We start from the raw sequence: 18045 nt of genomic DNA, 5'->3' as shown, positions 1-18045 counted from the left end.
CAAGCTGGAGACGATTAAGAAATGAATAAGGTAGAAAGCCAACTTTATTTAAAGCAAAATGCAAGTGCTCTACCAATAAAGACAGAAAAGAATGAGTGGCTGTTGAGGGGTCTGCAAGCTTCCAAGCCCATGTATAGAAGAGGATGAGAGAACAGAACATTGAATAAGTAGATAAAAGGGGTTACCGTTGTGGTAAATCTGCATTTGCACATAATAAACTGAAAAATGATATACTCCAGAAATGGAATAGCAGATCAGCTTATTCCATTTTTAATTGTAAGGGATTTAACATTAAGCAACGGCTCTAGAAGAGCTAGAATGGGAACCTATTTCATCAGTAAGGGACATTATTGAGATTGTATGGACTGAAGAATTACAGTTCCTAGTGAAGGGCATGTAAACTAAGTCTGAGATGCAGTAACTTGGACTATTCCCCTTTCTATGAGCTATAGAGATAGTGTGTATAAATCTATATATTTTTATATATTTACATAGATGAAAATATACACACATGAATCTATTGTAGATTGTTGAATGTGCAAATTGTTGATGTAATAACATTAAAATACAAAACATTGACACTTACTGCAAATGGCTCAAGGATTACCCTGGAGCAAACTAAACCAACAAAAGTGTTTGCTTGGGGGCAAGCCTCCTGCACTCTCATCAAGGGTCTGTACCCCCACAATCCCTACTAAATATAACTCTGTGATTGCACAGTCCCTGGGGAAAGGGAATATTCCCCTTCAAGGGATTGTTGCTCTCATGCACGTCAACCATATGCTTACATAGACCAAACAGAAATCATCATTGTGCAAATTCATGGATCCATATTACACACATAGACATGTATATGTGTACATGTATCTATCTATATATATGTGTGTAGATATATATTTAGATAGATATAGATAGTAGCTATATATATATATATATATATATATATATATATATATATATATATATATATATATAGGTGTGTGTGTGTGTGTGTGTGTGTGTGTGTGTGTGTGTGTGTGTGTAGCAAGCACTGTGTATAGTTTTACTAACATGTCCATTTACTATAGCTAGTTTTGGTTTTATTTTAATACACGGCTCCTGCTTTACTTTTTTAATTTTTTTTTTATGGGGGGTGCTTGTGTAAATGTTGTGTATACCTATAAATATCTGTCTAGCTGTACATATATGTGTGTTTGGATCTAATTCACTAGATTGAACATTCAGTGTATTTAAATTCACTTTAACAAGAAGAAAATATTGGAAGTACTTAAGCACGCAATTCTACTATGTCAAAAACTGGTAATACTGAAAAACAAACATGTCAGACACCACATAAATCATGTGAATAGAGGTCAAGGTGAACTGGTATAACCAGAGATTCCCTTTAAATAGTCAATTTTAAATGAAAATATACCTTTTTAGAACTTTTCAAATACAGATAACGGTACAGTGAGGATCGGTAAGTTCAGCCTTTTCTCAACTATAGTGCAATTTCATATTTAGTATATATAAGTAGCAGGGGATGTGGGAGACTGCAGGGGGGCTTTCCGCCCTGCAAAAATATTTAAAAAATGTTTTTCTTGTTAAATAAATTAGTTAAATGGAGCTGTTGTATGTAGTAGTACAACGTGATCTCAGTTAACATGATTCGAATGTTGTCTGACATCTGCAGTTCATAGATTCATAGGTTGGTACTAGGCTATCGGCCCTAGGACCTATACAAGCCTAGCCATAACAATTCCTTGGATATTTCTTGTCACAATATTTACTTCCCTGGACCCCTGTCTAGCAGGGCAACTGACGTGATCCCTGGCTATCTCCCATTCAATCATCAAGGTTCCTTTTGAAGAGGGCCAAGGAGGCGCTCTGCTTGACATGTATGGGTAGTCTATTCCAGAGTATGGGGAGTCTCTGGGATAGGAACCTATCCCTCCAGCATGTTTTATTCATTGTGATGACAAGGTTTAGATCCCTGGAGCGTGTGGCTCTGAGGGATTGAGATTTCTTTAAGTGGAGCATGTCCAACAGCTCAGGGTTTGACATGCTTCTTTTTCAGCATTATCAGTTTCCAGCATAGTAGAATTGCATGCTTAAGTACTTCTGATATTTTTGTCTCTTTAAAGTGAATTTTGATATACTGAACATTCGATGAACTAAAGTAGATCCTTGTATGTATGTGTATATGTATATATATATATATATATATATATATATATATATATATATATATATATATATATATATATATATATATATATATATATATATATATATATATATATTTATATATATATATATATATATATACAGTGGATATAAAAGGTTTACACACCTGTCAAAATACCAGTTTTTTGTGATATAAAAAAATGAGACCACAATAAATCATTTCAAAACTTTTCCCACCTTTAATGTGACCTATAACCTGTACAATTCAATTGCAAAACAAACAAATCTGTTAGGGGAAAAAATATAAAAAATCAAAAATGTGTAATACACTGGTTGCATAAGTGTGCACATCCTTAAACTAATACTTTGTTGAAGCACTTTTTGATTTAATTACAGCATTCACTCTTTTTGGGTAGGAGTCTATCAGCATGGCACATCTTGATTTAGCAATATCTGCCCACTCTTCCTTGCAAACTCACTCCAAATCTGTCAGATTGCAATTGTATCTCTTCTGCACAGCCCTCTTCAGGTCACCCTACATATTTTCTATTGGATTTAGGTCTGGGATCTGGCTGGGCCATTCCAAAACTTTAATTTTCTTCTGGTGAAGCTATTCTTTTGTTGATTTGGATGTATGCTTGGGGTCATTGTTGTGTTGAAAGGTGAAATTCCTCTTCATCTTCAGCTTTCTAGCAGACACCTGAAGGTTTTGGGCCAAAAGTGACTGGTATTTGCAACTGTTCATAATTCCCTCCACCTTGACTAAGGCCCCAGTTCCAGATGAAGAAAAGCAACCTCAAAGCATGATACTGCCACCACCATGCTTCACTGTGGCAGTGGTGCTCTTTTGGTGATGCGAAGTGTTGTTTTTGCACCAAATGTACCTTTTGGAATTGTGGCCAGAAAGTTCAGCTTTGGTCTCATCAGACCATAACACATTTTCCCACATACTTTTGGGAGACTTGATGTATTGTTTTGCAAAATTTAGCTGGGCCTGGACTCTACCCTATAGTCCAGACATATGGAAAATACGGGAGATTGTTGTCACATGTAGTACACATCCAGTACTTGCCAGAAATTCCTGCAGCTCTGTCAGTGTTGCTGTAGGTCTCTTGGCAGCCTCCCTGTCCAGTTTTCAGATTGTCTTTTCATCAATTTTGGAGGGACTTCCAGTTCTTTGCAACGTCACTGATGTCCCATATTTTCTCCACTTTTTGATGACTGTCTTCACTGTGTTCCATAGTATATCCAATGCTGTAGAAATTTTTTGTACCTTTCTCCTGACTGATTCCTTCCAACAATGAGATCCCTTTGATGCTTTGCAAGCTCTCTTCGAACCATGGCTTTTGCTGTAGCAGGCGACTGAGTAAATGTCAGGAAAATCCTACTAGGACAACTTTATTTAGGGTTAATCAGAGTGTCTTTAATTGATGGCAGGTGTGTACCCAAGAAGACTGAATGCTGTTATTAAATCAAAAGGTGCTTCAACAAAGTATTAGTTTAATGGTGTGCACACACAACAAAGTATTAGTTTAAGGATGTGCACACTTATGCAACCAGCATATTGCACATTTTTGATTTTTTATATTTTTTCTCCTAACAGATTTGTTTGTTTTTCAATTGAATTGTACAGGTTATAGGTAACATTAAAGGTGGGAAAAGTTTTGAAATGATTTATTGTGGTCTCATTTTTTATAACACAAAAATCTGACATTTTAACAGGGGTGTATAAATGTTTTATATCCACTGTGTGTCTGTATGTATGTATATATATATATATATATATATATATATATATATATATATGAGAATGTGTGCAAGTTTAAATATATATATATATATATTTTTTTTATATGTATACATATAAAAATATAAATATATATATATATATATACATACACACACACACACACACACACACACACACACACACACACACACACACACACACACAAACATACACACACACACACACACACACACAGGTGTGTGTATGTATGTGTACATTTTAAATCATTATAGATAAATATATATGTAGAGACACACACACAACACATGTGCACCCACACAACCACATATATATGTTCTATATTCCAAAAAAACAGTGGAGGTATGTTGTAGATAGAAAGACAAGTTTATTCACTATTATTCAAACCATGGTAATGACCAACTTGGCTTTACAGTTTCAAAACATAGCCAACAGCACCTTAGTAATTTTTTTATGATAGTGTCTAGTTGATACAGGCTGCCTTGTAAAACACACAAAAATTGTCTGACACTACATTTCTCTCCCAGATCCAGCTTTTAGCTCTCAAAAACAAACACTTCCACAAAATGTATTCCACAGGTCACACTGAAGTGAAGGTTCATCCTTAATGGGTTGCCTATGCCATGCTTCCCAGTTTTACTTCAGATGCTGGTGTTCATTTAGATGATTCTGCTTGTCCAGATTACTCTCTCTCTCTTTTATATCATAGCAACTGGCAGTTGAGAGCCAGTGATTTAGCTAATTTCAGTGAAACAGTTAAACATTAAAAAAATGTTCAGAATCACACAGCAGTTGCTGCTGCAGGATTAGAAATGCTATATTACATAATTCTTCAGCACCTCAGATAAGCCTTCTACTGGAATAATATATTTTCACATCAGCAAGAAAATCTTTTATAAGACTCCTATTTAGTGACAATCCATTAATCATTTAATCAGTTAAAAGTATATACCAACCATTATTATATACCTATACCAAAGTGCATTTTTCCAGCATCATGCCATTAAGGCAGCTGAGAGTGTTTGTATTAAATCAATACTTCCTGATTCGTATAATGCATCAGTATTAAAGTTAAACAAACAATGATTTCTTAAGTGTTGCCAAGACATGTCCTCATTTAAAACCTTACTTCCGTTTTATTTAATGTTAACTATATCCTACTATTGGCACAATATTTAGCCACTACTTTGAATTTAAAATCAAAAAGAATTCCTCCATAATTTTCCTGTGTGTCTGCACTGCATGGCAATACAACTAAATTCTTTCTTTTATATAATGTTCACATCTTTGTATACTTGTCTTTCCTTTCTGCCAGACCAGTATGTCATTTTACTGTACTACAATTCCATCTAATCCCATATACTACAATAGAGAACTGGCAAAAAAGACAGTCATGCAGTTCAGTTCTTGGAATAAACATGCATCTTGTTTCCTTACACCAGCACATATTATGTTTTCCACACAACTGCATTCTTACTGCATCATCCACTTTTTCATTCCCAAGTCCTTCATATATAATATAAAAAAAAAGCAACTATGAACTAAGGAAAGAAAACTTGTAGCATTACCAACAAGGCTTTAATGCTATTAAAACAAATACTGATAAGCACTTTCATCTTTTAGGTACATGAACATCATCAAATAGCTCAGTAGTTCATTAAAACAGTTTAAATACATTTCAAGTAATGTGATTCCTTAAATCCTTCCCTTCTGTTCCTGTGCTCTGTCTTAAAGTGCCACTTACTAAAAATGAAAATTTACAAAATTCCCTTTACTTTATATAAACATACATAACACCAATAATATTATTAGCTAAACTTATTTAATATATGCCTTCATCTTTAATTAACTTTTAACTGATATCATTTCATTATGTCCTGGTGGTACTGTGGCATTGTTATATTTGTCACCCTAATTCCCATTGTTCAAGCATAATATTCTATGGACCACCTGTAGGACTGCATTCTTTTTCTAAAATAGTAAATAAAAAATAATGATATGTACTGTTTAATATGTTTGTAAAGAACATTAGCTATTTTATTCTTTTTAATTTCATAAATGTGGTCATAAATTCTTTCCTTTAATTTTTGGTCTGCTTTACCAACTTAGAATGTGTTACGTATGTTGCATATTGCTATTGTTACAATTAAGTCTGCATGATACATTAAAAATCTTATCACTGCTATTTTATATATTACTTATTTGTACGTATCTAAATTTTAAAAAAAAACTCTACATTTGGTCATGTTATTTACTAAATTATCTTTTCTATTTTTTATCAAATTGTCAAATACATTTTTAAACCTCTCCCCTCTTTTGTATATAATCCTAGGTTGTGGACCAAGCTTAGTATATGTTTCTTTATTATTTTTAATTAAATACCAGTTCTTGTGTATGATGTCTGATATACAATAACTATTAATTGAATGTGTAGTGTTAAATGCATGACTACTTTTTCTCTGTCATGTTTTGGGGTTTGATTCCTACCCTCAGTATGCTCCACTTGTTTGCTCTCTGTGTTAATATTTAATCCTTGCATCCCATTATCACCTTCATCATTTTTTCATTATGAAAACAATTGAAGAGGTACAACAAGAAGACTGAGGAGGGAATGAGAAGGTGACTATTTTAATTGACAATACAATTGATTTTTGTACTATTATATCTAATGCCACCAGTGATTTTTAAAGTATACAGTTACAGTTCCTTTGATATTACTAGTACACAGAAAAGGCTGATTTATTCAGCAGAGGTTTTTCATTTGTACCAGCAAAACAAGGAGACATTACTAAAGTCACTACTGAATTAAAATTGTACATGAGAAAATTGAACTTAATCATGACATTTGGTAATACCAATATGGATAATGATAACAGCGAATTATGGACACCAAGTATATGCAATCCCTTCCGCATCCAATATTACAAACCTTTAAGCAAATATGTGAAATGGAGTTTCGCTACATATCGGATCATCAGCCATCATTTTGATGGCATAATATGAGTTATACTCAACAAGGTATTATTAGTAAAATAAAAGAGTCTAATACTGCAATTTATGTGACCTGGCAAAGATGGAGGACGTGTTATGAATCAACTTGATTACGTTCAAAATATGTTTCATATATTGTTTGATGATACATACAGTGAGTTATCTATTAATGAACAGCCAAGTTGATTTTAATTTCATGATGTCGAAAAAACACAAATTCCCACAATATATGGGGCCCAAAATGCATAAACAGCTTCAAAATCCACCATTTAGGCCAATAGTAGATGCAAAAAGAGAGAATGTTGACCTGTAGATATCAGTGCTCGTACTCGGGATGTAGTCAAAAAACTTTATTCCACATAGAAGTTATTCCATAAAATACTGGTTAAGTGCTTTCAACTGATAACACAGTCTTTTTCAGAACACTTTGCAAACCACATTACTAAACTTTTATAGTATCAAACACAGTTCAATTTAAAAAGCCCGCCAAAAACTTTAAAGGTATACGGTCCATTTGCTTAAACTAAAAAACCTTCATAAATGAACAGTACAATTCCACAGGCTATAAACATATAAAATATAAAATAAAATGTGTAATAAAACACTAATATTGAATATTATTCTGAAATGGTGATGCCAATAAAATATGCTGTAAGTGTCTTGTACATCGTAAACAATCCTACTGTATATAAAAAACGATGTACTTCCTAATCTAAAATATGACATTAAATGAAATAAATATCCTACCTCAAAATCCTTAACTAGGAATATCAACTTCTTAATGTGCAAGATTCTAAAAATAATATCAATACAATAGCATCTTCTACATATATGTGCCTCATATAAAAATAAATGAGAAAATGTGTAAACTCCAGTCAGATAATATTAGACTACTGTAAAGTAGTTATTTACTAATACATAATCATATACTGAAAATTGTATGCTAGAAAACTCTAAAAAATACTCTAAAAATACTGACCAAGAACTATTACTAATGTGAGAGTACTAAAAAGGGTTTGATGCTGACAAAATCATTTAATCCTGGCATCCTAGTGGCATCAGTTAACATCTGCCACTTACTCTCTAGTGATGCCAAGATCATCTTCCAATTACCACCAAATGGGGTACACTTGACATGATCAATGTTGGCAAAACGGAAACTGTGTTCCTCCCCTTTATCCATTATATGCCTATAAAGGGCATTTTTAGTGTCACATTTTTGAATGCGATACAAATGCTCGTAAATACGTTTTTTCAATTGTCTTTCCGTTTTGCCAATATAATAAGCCGGGCAGGTAATACAGGTGGCTAAATAAACCACCTGTCTGGTGTTGCAATTTCCTGTCCTAACCTTAATACTTGTGTGGTTAATGTCTTCTAATTGTATATGTACTACCTCATTAATATACCTACATTGTTTACATCTCCCACATTTTGAGGTACCTTTATATTTGTCGTCACTATCTGTGATATTACTGGCTTTCTCCAATATTCTTTTCAAGTTAGGCGCTGTCTTATATACGTATTTGGGAGTGGGTCCTACATATTTGACCAAATTGGAAGTCGTAATTATATCCCAGTGTCTATGTAGGATGTCCAGAATGATATTAGTCTGTGGTGTATATGTTAGTACACACATTCGTCCATAGTATACATTTTCGTCTCCAACTTTATTAACTTTAATCTCATAATTACCTAGTAAGGGTGGATATTTCTTCCCCCATTCTCTCTGAACGTAATAAATTGTGTCTTTTACCATATTCTCTGGGTATCCACGATTAAGGAATAAGTTTTTAATAAATTCCAATTCTGTCTTCATAACTATTTCAGTAGATGACATCCTGGCTGCTCTAATGCACTGGCCCTTCACCACATTTTTAAAAACATGTGGTGGATGATTACTTGAAAAATGTATGTAATCATTAGAAAAAGTAGGTTTCCTGTATATCTTGGAAGTGAAACCAATATTATCATGTCCAACCAAGATATCTAAATATGGTATTTCAACTTTACTGTAATTATGAGTGAATTTTAAAAATTCCGTAGTACCATTAAGGAATTTCATAAATTCCTGCAACCTGTCAATGGATGCCTTCCATAAGATAAAGATATCATCCAGATATCTAGCATAAAAAATTATGTCTGTATAAAATTCACTTTTAAAAAGAACCTCAGACTCCCTTTCCAACATCACTAAATTAGCAAATATGGGAGCACATGATGCTCCCATAGCAATCCCTTTTGTTTGTCTGAAGTACTCTCCTTGAAACACAATATAATTATGGTCCAGTACTAGTTCCATCATATCACAAAGTAAGCTCACTTTGTCCCAGTTCAGCCCCGAATGTTTCCTTAAGCTGTTTGCAAAATATTCAAGGCCTATGTCCTTCGGGATGCTGGAAAAAAGGTCCACAACGTCGATGGTCAAAAAAATGATGTTGGAATTCCATTTATCCTTAGTGAGCTTTCCCAAAAAATTCCAGGAATCCTTCATAATATGTGGAATGACCTTATATATGTGTTTAAGCTGACTATCTATAAACCTGCCAATGTTGAATGTTTTCGACTTAGATCCAGATACAATTGGTCTGAATGGTGGATTGTCCAATGATTTGTGTGTCTTAGGAATACCTACTATTTTTGCCAACACTGGATAATCATTTTTCAAAAACATATAGGTATCATTGGTAATCCTGTTGTCAATCAGATACTCTTCAATTGCTAAATCAACTCGCCTATGGCCTATGTTAATTTGATTCATAGAAACATTTTCATAATTATCAGTTCTATGTAAAAGGTGATAAATACTGGAGTTGTATTCGTCAGTGTAGTATAAAACTATCCCTCCGCCCTTGTCGGGTTTCATAATCCGAACATCCTTGTTACATATAACCCGATTCAAACATTCCCTTTCCTTATATGAAAGGTTATTATCTGTAACAGTCCAATTATTAAAACTACATCTCAGGTTCTTATGTAACCAATAGATGTCTTTACACACCAATTTCTCAAAGTTAGCTATGTTCGGATTTGAATTTGGAATATATATACTTCTCTTACGTATGTTATTACAACCTATACTATGTTGATTAGGTTCTCGTTGCTCATTTTTGTCAAACATAATGGCAAGATTAAGTTTACGACAATACAATTTAATTTGTTTAATGTTATCAACTAAGTCCATTCTGGCTGTTGGTATGAATTTCATGCCCTTACTCATAACTTTGACAAAGTCTTCATCTACCTCCACATCAGTGTAATTAAAAACATTGAAGCCTTCATAACTAGTCAAAATTCGCTTGGTCTCATCCTTGCTTAGTTCAACTGCAACTGTACTCTCAGTGTTGTCAAGAGAATCTACAGTCGAAGGCTTCAATGAAGTGTGATTCAACATTTTGATGTCATGTATTGTTGATACACTGTAACTGGTGTGGGGATTATTCATTACTTCCTGTAATTGTTTCACTGTCTGTTTAAATTCCTTCTGGATGATAGTTTGCTCCCCTGAAAATTTCCATCTCTATTAAAACTTCTAGATGGTAATCTAGTTGCGTGATGATGGGGCACCTGCTCTCTTCCTTTGTCAGATGGCCAAATATAAGCCCTATTATGTTTATACAATTCTATATCCCTAGATATCTTTCTACTTTTTCTATCGAATATATTCTGTGCTTTGTTATCAGCAATGTGAAATTGCTTCTTAAACAACTCTTTCCAAGAATCAAATTCAGTATTTCTAGTAATAGCATCATTCATACTTTCTAAACCATTCGCTAGGGAAAGCAGTTTCTCATCTTGATATTTAATCAGAAGTTTCATATATGCAAAACCAAAGTTGTCAAACAAACTGTTAAAATCTTTAACAGTATCTTCCTTAAATGAAATACCCAGTGGTAGCTTAAAAAACCTAAGCCCCTTAGGTACAACATTTAATTTAAGACAGTTGGTTAAATAACTCATGTCAATTTTGGTATTTTTGTAAGAAACCAACTTTCTACCAAAATCATAAATTAAATCCTTTAGAGAGTTGTATACATGTTCTTTATTAATGTGTTTATTGTAGGATCCCTTGATACCAAAATCATATATGTCATGGTTATCATTCAAAAACTGCTCCATTAATTCCCTTTCAGTAACAGTAGTTTTAAACACATTATTATTAGCCACACTAAATTCAACACTGTCGTGACGAATAGAAGTCCTGAAGCCCTTGTTAGGACTAGAAACATTGTATTTAACAGTACCTTTATAGCCGTTACCCAGCTTTTGCTTGTTGTTCCCATATTTTTTTGTGTTTAGTGTCGCCTTGGGGCGAGCGCCTGTCCTTTCAGCTTCCTTCCTCGCTCGGTTGAAGCTGAAATCAAAAGTGAAATCCTGTGCCGGTGAAAGACACAACTGTTCTTGGAATAAAAAATGTTCCTCCCCCTGAGCAGTAAAGCCAAAACGTTCCTGTTGATGATCACTTGTTTCGTTAGGCAGGTCGATCGCAACATTATGTACCTGGGCGGCGTCCTCCCCCTCTTGCAATGCCTCTGGAAACCCGTGATCTGGTGTACGTTGAACTCCCTGGATGCGTACTCGTTCATGAATGTTGTACGCTGGAGAGGGAACGTCAAACACCTCCCCGTTACGATTCGCGGAAGATGTACCGTTGACATCACAAGCATAGTCCGCTCCCTTAGATGTATTGGAGTTTTTGGATAGTTCATCATGTTTGGTAACCAAATTGGCAACTAAATTTAAAAGTTTTTGCACTTCAAGTTGAACGGCTGAGACGTCCGCTCGTAATGCATTAAATTCATCCCTTGACAATGAAGCACGAAGGGTATCTCCCAAGTCAGACATCATATACAACTGTTAAAACAGCAAACCAGAACACCAACTAGTAAAAAGAGAGAATGTTGACCTGTAGATATCAGTGCTCGTACTCGGGATGTAGTCAAAAAACTTTATTCCACATAGAAGTTATTCCATAAAATACTGGTTAAGCACTTTCAACTGATAACACAGTCTTCTTCAGAACACTTTGCAAACCACATTACTAAACTTTTATAGTGTCAAACACAGTTCAATTTAAAAAGCCCGCCAAAAACTTTAAAGGTATACTGTCCATTTGCTTAAACTAAAAAAAACTTCATAAATGAACAGTACAATTCCACAGGCTATAAACATATAAAATATAAAATAAAATGTGTAATAAAACACTAATATTGAATATTATTCTGAAATGGTGATGCCAATAAAATATGCTGTGTGTCTTGTACATCGTAAACAATCCTACTGTATATAAAAAACTATGTACTTCCTAATCTAAAATATGACATTAAATGAAATAAATATCCTACCTCAAAATCCTTAACTAGGAATATCAACTTCTTAATGTGCAAGATTCTAAAAATAATATCAATACAATAGCATCTTCTACATATATGTGCCTCATATAAAAATAAATGAGAAAATGTGTAAACTCCAGTCAGATAATATTAGACTACTGTAAAGTAGTTATTTACTAATACATAATCATATACTGAAAATTGTATGCTAGAAAACCCTAAAAAAATACTCTAAAAATACTGACCAAGAACTATTACTAATAGCTAAATAGCAATGGCTAAAAACTAATTACTAATTTAAAACTCTACACTATGTTGGTATAATTTGAACAGTAAACATCTTACAGCCATTGCCTTTTTAAATTAGTAATGAATGTCATATTAGACCAATTAACTAATTAAGTTTTTTGTATAAATGAGTAGGGATGTAAGATGAGTTTACTCTGAAGAAGTTTGCCATTAGCAGCAGACGAAAAGCGCTTAAGAATTAAACTCATTTTGGATTATTTATTCGTGGCACTGAATTTTTGTTTGGTCTGCTGTCTGGTACGATTTTAGTACAGCACTGACGTGTTGGAGCATTTTTGGAGTACTACGAGGCTTGCCTATTTGTTTTTCTACACATACAAAAACTGTTACTCAGCATTTTCCCAGTTGCTTTCCAGACCTAATGCACTGTTCTCTGATGCTGCTCCCCTGGCTTTCTACAATGAAGCTGTGACCATTCATTCTTTTTTTTTCTTCCAGCAGTGTAGGAAATTATGAGTGGAGAAAAGAAATATATATTTAGGATTCTTAAAGAGAGCCTTATTCTGAATGATGCATATTAATGCTGTATACTTAAGAATGTATTAACAGTTGTACTTTGTAACTCTTTGCTTTAGTTTTACCCCCCCCCCCGCCACACACACACACACACACACACACACACACACACACACACACACACACACACACACACACACACTTCCATTATATATAGGTACTTATTTCAGGTCCCTATCAGAAGTTTGAGTTTTCTGAAACTCAAAATTCATATTGTTGAGATGATATGATCAAGGTTCCGAAAACTCAGACTTTTTGAATGGAGATTGTGGTACAGTGCAGATCCAGGAATTTACCCTTTTCTCCTCTGTAGTATGATCTCGGAGTTGGTATATAATATGCAGGGGGTGAAGAGGGTAGATTTTTGTTGTTTTTTGAATTTCAACTTTTCAGACTCTTGGTCATTTCATCTCGACAGTATGAATTTAGAGTTTCTGAAAACTCAAGCTTCTGACATAAACCCCTTATGTCATAACATAGTGTAACACAGTCTACCTTCCAGAGCCAGACATCAGTGAATCATATCATACACTTTGGGAAGTAATTATTGGTCCATTTCACTCAGGGGAAGTTCCTATGTATGCATTTATTTTACTTGAGTTGATTACATTCACATCGAAGCCATTAAAATTGCTATTTTCCAATCAGTTCTGTAGAGTCTGCATGTCCTCATTGGGTCCATATGGACTTCTGCTTGATGTTTTGCTTTCCATCCATATCCCAAAGACATTCCTCAAATGAATTTGTGATCTTTGAAATTACAACTAAATGAATGCACATGTGTGTGAGTATGGTATGTATATATATATATATATATATATATATATATATATATATATATATATATATATATATATGTATATATGGTTCTACCTGACATAGCCGAAACCACACAACACCGACAACCACATCACCGACACCACATATTCGACAGTCCATAAACACGAAACCACACATAACCGACAACGAAATAACCGACGGTACACAAACACGAAACCCCATACAAAACAAAACACATCCCCATTCCACAAACCACACACACAACACAAGCACACCAAAATCCTTACAAGCCCACACTAAACCTTACCCTAACCCTAAGGTCCGTCACTATCGCACACTTACCTACCCGCTCCCTAACCCTAACTCACTTAACCCGCCCCTATCGCTCCCTAACCCTAACTCACTTAACCCACCCCTATCGCTCCCTAACCCTAACTCACTTAACCCACCCCTATCGCCCCCTAACCCTAACTCACTTAACCCACCCCTATCGCTCCCTAACCCTAACTCACTTAACCCACCCCTATCCCCACAGACCGTCAATCTCCACACTTACCTGCCTCGCACCCTAACGTCCGTCACTACCGCATACTCACACAGCCTTTCCCCATGTCGGCATCCTCGGCGTTGGTGTTGTCATCCGTCGTGTCGGTCTTCTGCATTGTCGATGTTCTGCAACCCGCGATTCGCGTCGGTCTTCTTCGTTTTCGATCTTCTGGAGCTCCGAATTCCGATGTCGGTCTTCTCAGCTGTCGACGAAGTCAGGTAGAACCATATATATATATATATATATATATATATATATATATATATATATATATATATATATATATATATATATATATATAGATCCTGCATTTAACTGGCATCTTGTCCAGGATTAGTTTCTACTCCTTATGTAAATGGAGTATCAGGATAAATGTTTGCTCCCCCACAGCTCTGAATTTGATAAAGCAGGTCATCAGTAGAGTAAAACAATTGTACAGCAGTATTAATTTTGCTGCATTATTTAGTAATTTTTTTGTTTTTTTGTAAAATTATCTGTATAGCTGTAACTTAGCACTGTTCCTTTCCCATTTGTATATACTGTATTGACTTTGCCTAGATATTGATGAAATAGTTGCCTTGGCACACCCCATTCACTCAGTCATAAAAAGGAAAAAGTATTTTTGTAAAAAAGTGTGCTACATTGTTATAAAACCCTAAAGCTCTGCATAAAATATTTGAATTAATTTAGGGTGCTGATATCAGTATTGGAAACACAGCATAGCAGTATCAGTATAACTGCTCAATACTGATAATTGTGCTTCATCTCCCTGAACCACCTTACTTTGCACTAACCATAACCCCTCCCCTGACCCTGCTCTTAACCCCAGTTCTACACCTTAACGTACAAAAAAAAAACCTTTCCTTAACAATGCCACAACAATAAACTTCAGACAGACTCCCCATACATTGCAAATACATACACAAAACTAAAACTATCCCGACCTAACAATTGCTGTAACCCTAACCAGAAAAACATACACATACACTGTCCCATCCTGAGTAATGAAACGTTCAATATATATATATATGAAACTTTCAGCATTAACACCCTCAGCCATATACTTTTAAGTCAAAGCACATACTCCACGGACACTCATCCCTCAAAATTCAATAAACTTAGCACTCAACAATGACTGCTACTGATAAAAAACACAACACTTCATGTATATAAACATATATATGTATGTATATATATATATATATATATATATATATATATATATATATATATATATATATATATATAGATGAGTACTCTGGTTACACAAAGGACTTCAGGATTTACTAGAATTTTAGGGTATGGCTCTTCCCTTAGAGGTTAATATATATGTTTTATTTTTATGCTGCTAATGTCCTTCAACAATGGAAGGTAGACATCTATATGGCTTTATGTTCTTCATAAGCTTCTGATCATCACCAACTTATTATGTCAGTGTTTCTACTTTTTCTGTTGCAGGTTTAGGATGAAGCACTATCCCATTTGGTTTGACACAACTTATCATTAACTGCCCTGAAAGAATCATCTTTAAGTTCTTACTTTAATTTAGAGTCATAAAGATGCCACTTACCCAAAGATTTAATCTCACCTACAACTGTCTAATTGTCTTTTAAAATTTTCAGTCTTACTGTACAAGTTGTGTCTTCCAGGTACAGAGTCGGAAATAACATTAAATCAGCAAAATTTTCTGAAAATTTACATTTACACTCCCTGGTTTAAAGCAGACAAGTCTCTTAAAACTGAGTGCCTAATGAGAGAATTGTATGTATGTATTTATTTGCGTTGTTGAATGTTCTGGTGACTTGGTTAGCCTTTTGTGGCTATATCTATTTTCAGAGGCAACACAGAAATATTCCAAATAATTACAGAAATAACCAAAAGTAAAATGTACTGTACATGATTGCTATGCATTGAATAGACAGTTTTGGCACAGAGCATAGTATAAATTAATAAGATTACAAGGAGAACATGTGAATTAGCAGATTACAGTTATCAGTAAATAAACCAAATTATACAGGCTGATGGAACTTATTAAAAGTAGTTATTGTAAAATCATATGCAAGTTGTTTCATAAGTTTGTACTTAACATATAACACATATTGTTAATAAGAATTATGAAGATAGTTGCTCGGAGTATAAACAGTGTAGGCACACTGTGACTAAAAATAAAAAAGACAGTACAGAGTATGGGATAATAAGAGTATAGGTGTATTGTACCAAAAAAAGAAAACAAAAAGAGAAACAGAAAATATAATAAGAGTAAAGGTATATTATGGCTAAGTTAGAAAAAGAGGAGTTAAAAGTTAGTTGTTGAGTACACTTTCATGCCAGACTGGTAGTAGTTAAAATATAGGAAAGGCAAAGAGAATCGTATATCTTAAATACAAGTTCTTAGGTTCATTTATTTATTTATTTAACATTTGGTAACTGGGAAAGTCCGACTGGATCAAAAACCCATTTCAGCACAAGCCTGGGGAGAAAAGCTCCACAACAGAATACATCATGGTATACACTAAAGCATAGGGTTTACATTCAGTATAAGATAACAAAACTTGAACAAGGCAAAAAGGTAATATATATTTACATTTTGCATAAGAAATTTACAAAAACAAGGTCAGGACAAACTGTAGATATACTGGGGAGGCAGAAAAATGTGGAATAAGTACTTATTTTTGTGTGTATATGCATGATGAACTGCACATGCTTATTGTTGCTTTAAAGTTTGTACCAATTTCCCATTGAGGCAGAAAAGGAAGAAAGGAGCCGTAAGGGAGTATGTAGGTAACATTATAAAAAAGGGGGGTGTAGAGAAAACAGAATAGGATGCATTTCTAAAATATTCTTACATGAGACTGTTCACCAGGATAAAGAGAGTGGAAAAAAACAGTCTGGAGGGGCTAGAGACACTATGGCATGCTGAGGATGAAGAGCTGAAAGGAGAAACTAATTGGGGGGGGGGGTTGACTGAATATGTTAGCAAAGAGGTAGGAGGGTAAAGGGTGAAAGTTCAGTGAAGAGTAGGGATGGGGTAGGTGGAGAAACAGAAGGAAAAGGAGAACTAGGTAGTTTTGGAGGAGGGGCAGATATATGTCTCGAGAAAGAAGTTCTTTAATTTTTGTTTGAATCTCTTGAGGTTAGATATGGCTCTGATAGTTATAGGAAAGATATTCCAGAGTTTAGCAACAGTGTACAAATATAAACCCTGTCCAGCTTTTTTTTGGTCTGTATAGGGTTACTAATTGCTTATCTTCAGAAAGTAAAGCCCTTGCGGGTATATAGGCTTGGAGAATTGTGTTTAAAGCTGGACAGCTTTCAGGTTGATAAAGTATTTTGTGGGCTGTAGTTAGTTGAAAATCGTTTAGGTAATTTGGGAATTTGAGCCAGTTAAGAGCACTGAGTGCAGAACAATGGTGTTTGTACTAGGATAGGTAAGTACTAGGCTAGCTGCCCTTGTGGGCCATTTTAAGCCTTGCCAGTGTCCCTTTTTTGTGCTCAAAATAACCATCACATTTGGTTATAGATTGGCTTTACCCATCCCATGGTCAATAATTATATACTACTCCTAATGAGAATAACTAGGATCATATCATAGATAATATGAGGGTACCCATGCATGGGATAAAAGATGTAGGAGC

Source organism: Protopterus annectens, chromosome 15.part0 (genome assembly GCF_019279795.1).
Source record: "Protopterus annectens isolate FY-2018-M chromosome 15.part0, PAN1.0, whole genome shotgun sequence".
Taxonomy (NCBI): Eukaryota; Metazoa; Chordata; order Ceratodontiformes; family Protopteridae; genus Protopterus; species Protopterus annectens.
This window is presented reverse-complemented; position numbering follows the sequence as displayed.